The sequence below is a fragment of the Urocitellus parryii genome, chromosome 8 (assembly GCF_045843805.1).
Source record: "Urocitellus parryii isolate mUroPar1 chromosome 8, mUroPar1.hap1, whole genome shotgun sequence".
In the NCBI taxonomy this organism is placed as follows: domain Eukaryota; kingdom Metazoa; phylum Chordata; class Mammalia; order Rodentia; family Sciuridae; genus Urocitellus; species Urocitellus parryii.
In genome coordinates, this window is record NC_135538.1 from 8,454,698 (window position 1) to 8,469,283 (window position 14,586).

Genomic DNA, 14,586 nt, shown 5'->3' on the forward strand with positions numbered 1-14,586 from the left:
GGTTACAGCTCTCATCATTTACAGCAAAAAATAATTTTAGCATTCACCATCTATAAGACACTATGTTAAGTATTTCAGTGTTTGATAACATGTATTTATAGTTACATAGAGAGATTTGTAGATCTATATGTAAATAAACATATCTTCCACTATGGTCTTAGTAACTTCTTAATGGGAATCAGAGAATTCCCTTCAAAAGGTCACTAAGACTATGAGTTAGGAAGCATCAAATGTGTCCCCACTTTACCACTGATCTGAGCTCCATGGGATCTTACCCAGTTTATGGAAATCATTTCCAAATTTCTTTATTTTTTTAAAAAAAAGTAGGGGCAAGAGCTCTGTTCCTCAGTAGCAGAGCTCTTTCTTTCCCAGCATGCATGAGGCCCTGGGTTCAATTCCCAATACCACCAAAAATAAATAAATAATTAAAATTAAGAAGTGGGAGTGAGCCTGGCATTCCCCGGCACATGTGAACCACGCTGTTGGCAGACGCTTATGGCTCCTGGCAGTCAGCAATATCATCCTGGTTACTCTTTGAAGAGTGGAGGAGACGGTGCAGTTACCATCTCAGGTACTGTGTGGTGTGGCAACCCCCTTCCATCCATGTGGGCCATGACTTTTCAATTGGGATTTTCCATACATTCATTTGCAAGGGCTGCTAACAAAGTACCACAGAGCAGGTGGTGCGGCCAGCAGGTAGCTATGGTGGCTCTGAGATCTGGGGTTGCAGGGCTGGGTCCTCCTGAGGTCTGTGAGGGAGGGTTGTTCCAGGTCCCTTCCTTGGCACAGATGGTGTGTTCCTCACGTTGTCCTCCTTCTGTGTGTGTCTGTCTCTAAGCTTCCCCTACCTATAGGGACTCTCACTGGTCACATTGGATTAGGGCCCACTCTAATGACAGCACTTTACTTCTTGATAGGCAGGCCCTATCTTCAAATACAGTCACATTCTGAGGTATGCGTAGTTAAATGTACATATAGTTTTAATAAGTGGGTGAATTTTGATGGGAGGGGGACATAATTCATCTCAGATCACCAAATTTTGCAAAATAGCACTTAAAGATACCTTGATTACACCAACTCAGTTAATGCTTAACCATAACTAGAAGATGGAAACTAAGGCTTCCATCAATATCTGGATGGCACTAGCATGGTACTTCAGTCAAGAATCCAGGAACACCAGGGTTCTGTTCTTCATGGGCATCGTAAGGTCCTGTGTTGGTCAGTTTTCCATCACTGTGACCAAAATACCTGGCAAGAACAACTTAGAGAAGGAAAAGTTTGTTTGGGGCTCAGGGTTTCAGAGTTTCAGTTCATGGTCCGCTGGCTGTGGGCGAGCTGAGGCAGGACATCATGGCCACAGGGCATTCAGAAGAAAGCTGTTCAGTTCATGGCACCCAGAAAGCGGAGAGAGAAAGCTTGTGAGAAGCCAGGGACAAGATATATGCCTAGGACCTGCCCCTCCAGTGAGCTACTTCCTCCAGCCACACCCCACCTACCTCCAGTTATTATTAATCCATCAAGGGGATCAATCCACTGATGAGGTTACAGCTCTCATCATTGCCCAAAAGTCAGACCTCTGGACCTTTCTGCATCGGGAATCATGCTTTCAAAACTTGAGTTTTCAGGAGACATTAAAGATCTAAACCATAACAAGGTGATACCGTGGCAAATGGGGCACTCACAAATGTGCCTGATACCCCAGAGTGAGGCACGTGGTGAAACGAGATTGGAAGTCAAGGCTTCCCCTGGGAAATTTTCTCTCCTCCTAAAGAGAACTAAAGTTGGGTGCTTTTGCTGGAGCCGAGCACCACTGCCATGCCTCAGAGCTTAAACCCAACAAGTACTCTAGTGGCATTGCCCCGGGTCCTCCGGCAGCCGAAGCAGCAGCTGGGATGTGCAGCACTAATAAGTCAAATAATAGCTAAAGGCCATGGTGCTTCCTTGACCAGAGATGAGAACGTCCAAAGAGCTGTTACAAACACTGTGGATCCTCACGAGTGACCAAAAAGGTAGACGGGTGAATGCTCCTGACTGTGACTTCATGGGAAGAACCACCAGAACTTGCTTTCCTCCTGGAGGGTCAAGCCTACAAAAGGCCAATGCACTGGGATCCCACATAGTTCAAGTTTCTCTGTCAACTGATTTATATCATCTCAACTCTTCACCTGCAATGGGAAAATTACTAAAGAGACAGAAATAGAAATAGTTCCTTAGAGATAGAAGTGAATCCCATTTTAACACTCTTTCAGCTGAGGCTGAGACCCTGCATTTCATCCACTCCAGAATACAAACCAAACGTGAGGAAAACCCAGTGGCGTGAAGCGCCTCCCTCTTCCTGTACTGAGAGGGAAGTGCTGTGAGATGAGCAACCCTGCAGAGTGCAAACTCTTGCCAGAAAAAGGAAACACAGGATGTTCACATCTCCGTGGGAATAGAAAGACAAAATGTGGACCCGGTCAGAGCACGCAACCCAGAGCACAGAACCTGAGCTGCGAATGCCCCAAGATCCACTCCCAGAGACAAGGCACTAGGCCCTGTCTGAGCAGCGGTCTCTCCACCTCTGAAATGAGGAAATAGTGACATGCGTGAGCTGGGGAACGCGTGCAGTAGAAATCCCAGACACAGAGGCTTACGCAAGAAGGACAGAGGACCGGAAAGCTGGAAAGTGAGAAGACAGTGCCCAAATCTGCAGGATCCAGTTCACAATGCCAATGCAGGGTGCCCTGTCCCACAATTACCAACAACTAAAAGTGCCAGCTCCCAGCCCTGCCCAGCCGCCCCGAGAGCAAAGAACCTGGATCCCCAGGATATCACGGTCGCCCCCAGGCCTGGACTCCCAGTCTGTTTTGCTTTCAGTAGAGAACCCACACTCACGGCCAGAAGCAAGACAGGTCCTGGCCATTCTGGGGAAGGGTTTTGATGTCACTATTGGGGGAAGCTGAGATCAATTCTCAGACATTTCTTTCCCTGCTTGTTCTTCCTCCCCTTCAATCCTGCATTCAAGTCGCAGCAGTATGATCTCATAAGAAGAGAAAATACTCTGATCCAGCTCCACTGACAATGTGAATGTCATCTTTAATAAGTACCTAAGCATCTTTTTCTTTGGTCTTTCATCAAGATAATGAATTATTTTATTCTTCCATTGGATTATATTTTTGATCAACTTTATTGAGGTGTAACTTATATACGAATCTATTAAAAATGTAAAACTGGAGGAATTGTACCTGATTTTCACACCTGTAGAAACATCATCAGTCAAAACACTGAACATGGTGTTGGTAAGACTTGGCATAATCAGATTTGCTTCATTTTTTTATTGTTGTTGACAAATTTATCTTGATTATCCATTCTAATGGAAATGTAATAGGTTCTCATTTAATTTGAATTTTCTATTGTTTATTATTGTTGTTGTTGTTATTTAGGTACTGGGGATTGAACCAAGGGACATTTTACCACTAAACTACAAAACCAGTCTTCTTAATTTTTATTTTGAGACTAAGTTCTAAGTTGCTGAGGCTGGCCTCAAACTTGTGATCCTCCTGCCTCAGCCTCAGGAGTCACTGAGATTACAGGAGTATTGTACCATGCCTGGCTCAAATGATTTTATTTTGCTGAAACCCATTCCAATATTTCTCTTGATTGTGCTTGTTATGTTCTGTTGAATAAATCCTTTCCTAAATCTTGTCATGAAGATTTTTTTCCTCTGTTTTCTACTATAAGTGTCAAAGTTTAAGATTTTATCTTTAGGCTTATCTATGATCCACCACAAGCTAATTTCTGTGTATGATATGAGGTAAGACTCAGTGTAGATTTTTTTTTCTTGCACATTGAAAGACTACTTCTTAAAAAGACTCTCCTCACTGATTGCCTTGATGTCTTTGTGAAAAATCAATTGACTATATATGTACAGGTCTATTTTTGGACCCTATTCTGTTCCATTGATCTATATATCTATTCTTCTGCTTATATCTCACTGTTGTGATTATTGAAACTTCACTGGATGTCTGTAAATTACATGCTATAAGTCCCACAACTCTGTTCTTAAAATTGTTTGGATTACTCTAAGTCCTTTGCATCCATCTAAGAAAAGTTTTGCATTATTTTTTTTCTTTTGAGATAGGATCTTGCTGAGTTGCTTAAGGCCTTGCTGAATTGCTGATTCTGGCTTTGAACTTGAATCCTCCTGCCTCAACCTCCTAAGCTATTGGGATTATAGACCTGCCCCACCATACCCAGCCAGCCATCAAATTTTAACATCAATTTGTCAATTTCTGAGAATTTGATTTGAGTTGAAGTGAATCTATGTAACAATTTAATGAGAATTGATACCTTAAAATTATTGAGTCTTCCATTCCATGAAAATAATATGTGTTAAATAATTCTGCTCATGTGGGGCTTTTAAAATTCCTCCCAGCAGTGTCCAGTGATTTTCAGTGTGCTCTGAACATCTGTTATTAAATTTATTCCCAACTATTTTGTTTTGGAACCTGTTATAAATAGAAGTGATTTTTCCATGTATATTCTAGTTTTTTTGATGCTGGAACATAAGAACAGAATTGATTTTTGTATTTTAACCTTGCAAACTTGGCCATGTTCACTTATTACTTCTAGTTGTTTAATATATCCTCAGTATTTTCTATGGAAATAATCAAATAATCTGCAAACAAGGATAATTTTGCTTCTTCCTTTCCAATCTTTGTCATTTTCTTTTTCTTCCTTTATTGCAATGGCTAGGACTCTACTTCACTATTAAATAGAAATGGTGAAAATGAGGACATTTACCTTTTTCCTAATTTTAGTAGGATATTATTTAATATTACACCTTTATGTGATGCTGGCTATAGGTTTTTAATAGTGTTGCTTATGAGTTTGAAGATCTACCCTTATATCCTTAGTTCAATGCAATTTTTTTATGAATGGATGTTGAATTTTTCTATAGTTTGTCTCTGCATATGAAAATCATCATATGGTTTTCCCCCTCTAGTCTGTTAAAGTGATGAATTACAACTGATTTGTTAATGTCAACCAAACCTTGATTAATATGCACTATCTATGTATGCTCTATGATATGTTATCTTTAACAAATTGCTTTAACATTCTCTCCAACGTCATTGGATTTGATCTGCTGTTGCTTTGTTCAGGATTTTTTCATCTATGTTCATGAGGGAAATTAGTCCATAATTTCCTTTTCTGTAAAGTCTCTAGAAAAGAGGTCATAATTTTCTAGTCCTTCAGATTTAGAGTAGTTTAGGATTTTATCCTAGACATTGTGGGTATTATATAGTCAAGACTCTAAATTCTTTTATATTCATCCCAAGATTGCTGATATTTTGTTTTAATGGGCAACTGACTGTCTCTTCTCTGGAGGGTGGCAATTCAAATCTCAGTTCACTACTAACCTTACCTGCAAGCTGCTTTAAATCTGCCCTGTACACATGTGGTTCCTGGGGCAGCTAGACACCTAGGCAGAATTCAAACACAGAATCTAGGTCACCCCTTCTGTGGCTTGGTCCCTTCAAGGACTCCCCCTTAACTCTTGTGCCCATAATTGCCCCAGACTCAGTCCCTGGTTCTTCCAACAAGAAAGACGGCACACACACATATACACTTTTTGGCCATTGCCCAAACTAAAAGTAGGAAGCTCCAAGATTCAACTCCCCCCCCCCACTTGCTTTTTGTTCACTCCCCGAATCCCTTAGGTCATGGATTTTTGTGGTTTGTCCAGAGTTTATAGTGCTATTCATGGAAGGCTGGGCCTACTAGCCATACCTCTGGGTGTGAGTCTCCTTTACCTCTCCATCTGCAACACCTCATTAAGAGTCCTCAACCATGGGCTGGTGTCCCTGCCCACTGACAGGTTTATTAAAAGGATAACATATAATCATTTCTAGGACAATTATTCTGGCAGTGTAAATGTACTATCCAGTACAAAGAGCTATTTAGATATATGTAGAAACTGGCCATTTTCCCAAAATGCAAATATGTCCCAAATAAATGTTAAGATATATTAAAGTCTTTTATAAAAAATAAAACAGCAACACATTAAGTGGAGGGCTTTCACTGGTAGGTGATAGAGTCACCATCTGATCATTTCACTAGTGACCCAATCTATTTTTATGCATGGATTTGTAGCAAAAAGTTATAAGATTTTTGTTATGATTTAAAATAAGAAAGATCCTCCATCTAGATTTTTGGCCAATTTATAGGTGGTATGACACATGAATTACATGCATATATTTCCTAAGAAAACATTTGTATGACAATTCTTAGTCTAAATTCTTTAAAGGAAAGCACCACAGGCTTCATGGCACATTGAGATGCATATAATCTAAATTCACTCATTTCAGGAATTTTAATTAGAAAGAACATTCCATAACTCTTTTAAAGACAGGGATCGCTTTTTCTGTTCAACAAACCTTGCAGCAGATCCAAGTAGCAAAGCAATCTGTGAAACTGGGCATCTAGCCCCAAAACAGATCCCCTCTCAAATTGCTAATGTGGTATTGCTAAATCCAGCATTTCTTGCCTAAGAATTTTCACAGGTGTTCATTTGCATATGTGAGATTCCTCCTATTACATCCGTTTTTAAGCAGGTTATTTGAGACAGATTTCAAATCCAATTTGTGGACCCTGGTATCTATCTATCCCCATAGACGAGAGTGATTTCCCAAAATTTCCAGCCATTCCTAGAAGACAGGTAATATTTAAGCCACACTTGACTGATTTGAGCGCCGCATCATCAGGCTTATAAAACATCTCCTTATGTAATGTCCCTGCCTCACTTGTCTTCCCTGGGGGGTTGATATGGTATCATAATGACCGGAAGCCCCATCTTCTACACCCCCTCAGCCTGGCTTTTCAGGCTTTCCACTCAAGGACGTCTATTTGCTCTTGGAGACACCACCTCCACTACTGTCATTCTTCTGAATGTGACCTGCAGGTGGACCAGGTGCCTCCCTTGACCCTGCCTCCCTCCCTCTGCAGCCCATTGTTCCAAGTGTGCCCTGGGACCGCAGCTGTCACCCTGGTACCGCTCCCACCACATGCAAAGCTGATGCTCAGCTGTGCCCTCCCCAGCCTGTTCCACCTGGGATGCCTAGCCAGCCTGGCTCCCCTCCACCTCACCGCAGGAATCCCCTGAAGCCCACCTCCCATCCTCCTTTGTACCCCACACTTTAACTCATCGTTCCCTTGCCTCTCTCCTCTGGTAGACTGGAACTTCTTTAAGGGTGCCATTCCTCCTTGCTTTCCCTAGTGCTGAAAAACTTACTGAAACCTGTTAAAGCTTTCATTATGTGCTTGCTTAATTAATGAAAGAACAAAAAAAGAAATGAACATGCGCTCTTCAATTCAACCAAGAAAATATGACAGTGGTTCCTTGCACATATTTTAGCAACTTGCATCTCAGTTTTGAATGAAACTTTCCCTGCACTGGAATTTCCCCCAGACTAGTATCATTCATTCGCTTTCTCCCCTCTCCCTCACAATTTGCCACATGCTCCATACTTTAACCCTTTCCCATGAAGCCTTTTTGTCTGCCACATCCTAGATTCTTCACTCCTTGGATGCCCATGTAAGGCCTATCTTTCTTTTACTTTAAAGATTTACTTAGTTACATTTTTGTGCCAGGTACTACAACTAGATGAGGTAGGCTGGGTTTTTTCTTTATCATATTTTGTTTTTTGTTTTGTTTTGTTTTTACTGCTAACTCATTTAATTCTCACAACCACCTCCTGAGGTGAGTACCAACACCCATGTTGTGGTAGAGGAGAAGATTAGGTAATTTGTGCAAGGTCCCACAGCTACGCGGAGCTGAAGCTGGTATATCAACATAGGGTGCCATACCCTAAAAACCTGCCATTTCACTCCATGCCTGGGGTCAGGGCACGGAAATATTCAAGGATGGATTCTGATTTTATGTTCTTTCTGAAATGAATCTGTTACATTTGACAGACCTGAAGAATTTTCCAAACCACTATAGTTTCATCAAAATGAGTGAAGCTTATGTTTGACCAGAGAAAAAGGCAAAGAAACACCTGGCTTTAAATTTAAATCTCATTCAGCCAGAAGTACTCCTGTTACCATAAGAATGCTTCCTGTGTTTTTAAACTGTGAGACACCACAGCATGTGATTTAGGGGGTCTGCCCCGGTGGAAGAACAGATCACAGGCATTACCACTACCTGCCAACTTCAGTTCTCAGATCTCTTGACAAAAACAACTCTCATTTTCAAGAATAGAAGGGTTAGGGGGTTTTTATATTTTCTTACAAGAAATTTCCATTCATTGGCTTTAAATTTTACTTTTTATTCAAAAGCATGTTTTTATATTGAAAATTTCCTAGGAAAATGAGAGCCATTTGTTCTCACTCTGAATCATGGTTTTACTCTGACTGGGTGAATGGTGGGCATCCCCAAACTCTTGCTAGAGAGTCACCGAAAGCTTCTAGATCAAAAGGAAATGATCAGTAAATATCTTCTCTGATTCTGAGTTCTTCTGTAGGAAATGGAAAATAGAGAGTCTACAATTCTAAGTATTCACATCAGTTCAAATAACAACTTGGCAGAAGAACAAGTATCAATCTGAAAGCTCTGCTTCGTCAGGTCAAACTGAGGTTTTAAGGCCCCAATGCTTATATACATTTGGAGTTTCTCTATTAAGAAAGAAGGAAGGAAGGAAGAAAAGGCAAGTTTACAAATACAAATGAACACAAATATTTATCTAGAATGAGAAACAAAATCACAATTTACAAATTCACTAAAACTGATAAACACAACAAACAAATCCTCCTGATCACATCTCTTTTATTGACCGCCTGACATATTTCTCATATGTGCTCCTTTTTCTACATTTTTAACTGCATAGGCATTAACTCACTTCTTTCTAAAAATGAAAATATTTTCTATAGAAAGAATGACAGGTGTTTTCCTTTTAGCTTGATTGAAATTTGGGGTTCCTTTCTACGGCAGAAGTTCAGAATGATTTATTTCAGTTTCTCCAGTCATTATTGGTAACGGCCATGTAAAATTTTTGAGATTGTTGAGTTTGTAGAAAACTCTATCACATGTTTTGCATAAAGACAATGTAAAATCGGGGGGAATCTGTCCACAGACTACCTTCTGGCTCCATCTGTTTCAAACCTCATTCCTCCAACTGTACACATACTGCTAACGCTAGATGGTGGGAGAGTTCTTACAGTAGTACCTATTGGAAGCCACCATGGCTAGTGGGAGGCTCTCTGGAAACCCTTCCACCCCAGGGCAGCTACTCCTCACTTACCTCTTCAAGGAAGTGACTGCAAAGCACATAAAGAAACCCTGCTGTGGTCTGAATGTTAGTGTGGCCCCAACGTCTGTAGACTGAAAATCCAGTCCCTAAGGTGATGGTATTGGGAGGTTGAGACCTTGGGCTCATGAGGGTACAGCCTCACAAATGGGATTTGTGCTTCAGGAAAGAGGCCCGAGAATGACCTCCTACTCCTTTCATCGTGGGAGGACACAGGGAAGAAGCACCTGCTATGAGCCAGACAGGGGTCTTCATCAGACACCAGACACTGAATCTGCCAGTGCCTTGACATTGAGCTTCCCACCCTCCCGATCTGTGAGAATTAGGTTTCTGTTGTTTACAAGCCACATGGTTGATGGTATTTTGTTATATCATCCCAAAGGCACTAAGACACTCAATGAACCTAAACTACATATATCATTAAGTCAACTTTCCCTTAACCTGGTCCTAAAATCCTCACAGCCACTCCCTCTGTGGGAAGTCAGCGTGGAAAGAGCAGTCTTAATTGATAATATCAAAATACCTTTTGGAGATTTTACAAAGTCACATTAGCACGTGAACCCAATATGGACTCTTCCCAAAGCCTCCGTGGGACCTTTGTAAGCAAGAGGCCCTGAGCCCCAAGCTGCTTTGCTTTACAGTAAGAGCCACCTCTGGGCTCCCTAGTCTTTTAAGCCTTTGGTCTTCCATTAACAATCATTAAAAAGAACATCTTCCCCCACCCAGCCATAATCCTGGCGACAGGTTGCCAAACACAGAGAAGGAAGGCACCAGCACCAGGTGGCGCCAGGTGCCTCGCTGGGGTCCACCTACTTGGCTCGCTTATTTCTCCCAGCAGTACCCAGATGTATTCCCCTGCTGCACATCAGGAAAGAGGCTAAGAGTTGCCCAGTGGCCCTGGAGGTCCCAGGGCAAGTCACTGAAGCCCTGGCCCTTTCCACATCCCTGGCAGCTCGCCCCAGCCTTCCTTTCCTCACTCTAAGTAACACACACTCACTAAAGAGAACATTCAACCATAGAGAAATAGAAGGGATCAAACAAATTACCTACAATCACAGTACCTCCCAGACACATCCAAACCAAGATTTTGGTATACTTTCATGTTTTACGGGCATGAAAATTGAAAGTGTTATATGAAATCAACCCTACTTCTGTCATTATTAAAGAAATATCTGTCCCTTGTCAAATATATGAAAAATGCTTAAAAGCATAAATAGTAAACTAAAAGCCTCCTGTGCTCACTTTGTAGAGCTGCTGTAATAAAGTACCACAGACTGGGTCGGGGGTGTTAAACAATAGAAGTCCAAGGTCAAGGTGCTGGCAGGGTTGGCTGGTTCTTCTGAGGATTATGAGGGAAGCTTCTGCCCCCACGGCTTTTCCTGGTGGTTTGCTGGCAAGTCTTGCCTCCCTTGGATTGTAAAAGTGCTTCCCTACTCTCTGCCTTCATCTTCACTTGGCATTGTTCCCACGGGCAGGGCTGTGTCTGTGTCCACATTTCCCTGTCTGAGGACACCAGTCATATTAAATTAAAGGTCCTCCCCACTCCAGTAGGACTTCATTCTCACTTCACTACTTACATCTTCAAAATCCCTATTTCCAAATAATATCACATTCTGAGGAATTTATCATTTTCATTGATCTAAGAAGTTAATGACTCAATTCAGGAAGAGATATATTTTAAAGGCATAGAAAGAAGACGTAATATTTAATATTTTAATACTTAAATCCTTGATACTTCTAATTTTCATTGCTGTATAACTGGTCCCCCTGCTCATTGGTGGCTTATGATGTTATTAGGATTCTCCAGAGAAATAGAATCAATAGTATATATGTGTGTGCCTATGTACAGGTGATTTATTGTAAAGAATTGGCTCATCTGCTTATAGAAGGTGCAGAGTCCCTGATCTGTATCTGTAAGCTGGAGACTCAGGAAAGATGGTGGTGTAGTTCCAGACTGAGTCCAAAGGACTGAAAACCAGGAGCAATGATGTGTAAATCCCAGTCCAAGGGCAAGAAGACTGACGTCCATGTCCAAGAGGTCAGCAGAGGGAACAAATGCTCCTTTACCCCATCTTTGGTTCTATTTATCCTTCAGTGGATTGGTTGAGGCCCATCCACAATGGGGAGTGAAATCTGCTTTATTTAATCTACTGATTCAAATATTAATTTCATCCAGAAACACCCTCACAGACACATGTAGAATAATTCTTATCCAAATATCTTGGCCCCCTGTGGCCTAGTCAAGTTGACACATAAAATTAAACATCATACTTAATAACCATTTTGTTGTGCTCACTGGTTCTGGGGTGGCAGAATTTCACAGGGTCCAGTAGAAATGGTTTGCCCTGACCTCATGATATTTGGGACCTCAGGTCAATAAGACTCAAGCTGGATATAAGACTTGATAGCTGGGGACCAAAAATGTCTGGAATTCTTTCATTCCCTCTCTGGTGCCTGGGTCATGATCACTGGGCAAAGCAGTTGCCAACTCAGAGAAAGGGGACAAAGCCCCCACCATCAATGGAAAGAATGAATTCATGGGGATATTTTCAAAACCACTCAGTAAGTCACCAATGTTAATTTTCTTTGGCAGATAGGATTTGGGTTTGTATTATGTGTTGAATTATGTCCCCACTCCAAATTCCTACGTAGATGACTGGCTTCTCTATGCCTGAATACTTGTAAGATCTGTTCCCTGCATCCTGGTAATATAAAAATATTGCCATTAGCTTCTGTTATGGATTGAATATGAGGTGTCTCCCAAAAGCTCCTGTGTTGAGGCAGGAATGTTCAATCTAATCCATTAGATTGTGCAACTGTAGCCCAATCAGTCCATCCTAGTTTGCATGGACTAACTGGGTGGTCACTGTAGGCAGGTGGGGCTGGCCGGAGGAGGTGGGTCACTGGGGGGTATGCCCTGGAAGGACTCATCTTCCCTGTGGCCCCCTCTCCCCTCTCCCTTTATCTGCTTCCTGACCCCACTATGAGCTGAATAGTTGGGTCCTTCTGCCAAGATTTGCTGCCTCATCTTGGCTTGGAGCAATGACTAGGCTGTCTCTGGACTGAGATCTCTGAAACTATGAGCCTCAAATAAACTTTCTCTCCTCTGCATTGTCTTGTCAGGTCTTTTGGCCACAGTGATGCAGAGCTGACTAAAACAGCTTCACTTGAACTGGGTGCATCCTTTTGATCTGTGTATTCAAGTACTTTTTCAACTCAGCAAACACTTGTTTACTGAGGTCTTTAACTGTTGCTTGTATTTTCCGATAGAAATACCTAAGATTCTTAGGTTGAATCATTATCCTTTCTCCTATGTATCTATGAACTTGCTCAACAATTTTAATCTTTCACATTCTGGGAACATTTCTCAGGTTGGTTCTTTAAATTACTGATTTTCATTCAGCAACACTCTCTAATGTGGGTTGGAATTCCATCATTGTGTTTTTAATTTCCTCTTAATCACTTATTTTTTTTAACATTCCCTGACTCATACTCTGATTGAGATACAATGAACTACTCTCAACTCCTCAAAATTCTGAGGTTTTCTCACCTCTTAGGCTTCACATACAGGAGATTCTTTGGCCCGGAACACCCCTGCCCCACCTGCTTCCTCCAGCAAACTCCTGCATTTCCTAAGGTCTGGGCTGAGGCATCTCTCCCACAGGAAGCTGTCTCAACTCCCAACACGTTCAGGGGTCCCTGTGCTGCTGTTGCCCTCTGTCACACAGCACACCATGCTGGGCATGCTGTTCCCTGTCTGGAACCTCAAAAACTGTAAGGACAAGGACAATTTTATCCTCAGCCCCTGGCACAAATTCCAGGCACATGATAAGTACTCAAAAAATTATTTTGCCTACAACATCACTCCCTATCACATCCAGTTGTCATCTTTACTCTTAAGAATGCTTCCCTTTATGGCTCTCTGCTCTTACACCCTGTTGGTGCCAATGGCATCTTTAGGAAAAACAAAGAGATGCCTTCGTCTAATTGTTCAAAGCAAGCTTCAGCCAGGCACAGTGGTGCACACCTGTAAGCTTGGCAACTTGGGCGGCTGTGGCAGGATGACTGCTAGCCTGGGCAACTTTGTGAGACTCTGTCTCAAAATAAAAGATGAAAAGGGCTGGGGATGTGGCTCAGTGGTAAAGCACCCCTGGATTTAATCCCCAATATCTTACCAAAAAAAAAACCTTCCTCCTCCTACATGACAGGCTTGTTACAGGCTCAGTTTCTCCTCTTCCTCAGCATCCAGCTCCTCCTAACCCTCATCCTCCAACAAAGGAAGTCAACCCAGACCCAGGGCTTGCCAAGAGACACATGTTGTAATTGCCCTTGACCACAGTCTGTCAACCTTGGTGTATGGTCAATTTCTTTTTCAGGCAAAAAACAGACTGCTATGCTCAATTCCCATCACCCTGCCCCCACCTTGCTTCCACCCACTGTGGTCTTGCAGATTTGGGGATGTGCCCTGTCCCTGCTGCCCTTGCCCTTTCATTAGAACTTAGAAGAAACTTCACCTTCAGTTTGTGCCATTATAACCAGGAGTCCCAAGCCCTGAGTTTTAAAACAAATTCTAGGGATGAGTACATATTTGAAATTTTTGGGAAGTATCCTTGAACACACTTTGGGAGCCTAGTTATTCATATACATTACATTAGAGTTTCTTATTGAAGAGACCCAAGTGTTTAATATTGACAAGCTGTCATACACAACAATGCACACCCTACCAATACTACCAGTGTTTTCAGACACCAGGTAAGCTATACGAAGGGAAAAAGCAGGAGACACCAGCCTCCCAGCCTCTACTTTGAGATGCTTTTCTTTTGACAGAACAGGGACTTAACTATCACAGTGTCTCCAACTTCTGGATTTCAGTATAATCTCGGTCCTGCAGAAGATCCCCCATGCATTCAGTGTAAGCAAGTTTATACTTTTGCTTCCTACTAAGAGAATTCAGGTTAAGAAAATTTGCTTTAGATGAGATCTCACAGATAACTAAAGGATTTAGAATTAGTTAATGCATACACAGGAAACAACATTTATTTATAGTTCTATTTAGGGGTTGCAGTTCTAGCTCAGTGGTAGAGCACTTGCCTAGCACATGTGAGGCACTGGGTTTGACCCTCAGCACCACATAAAAATGAATAAATAAAATACAGGTATTGTGTCCATCTACAACTAAAAAAAAGTTCTATTCAAGAGTTTTGGGTTATAAATAATTAGCATATTTGGGGAGGTAAAAGAAGTGAAATATAGAATATATTTCATAAAATGCAATAGAATACATTCCTGAAGAATTATATAA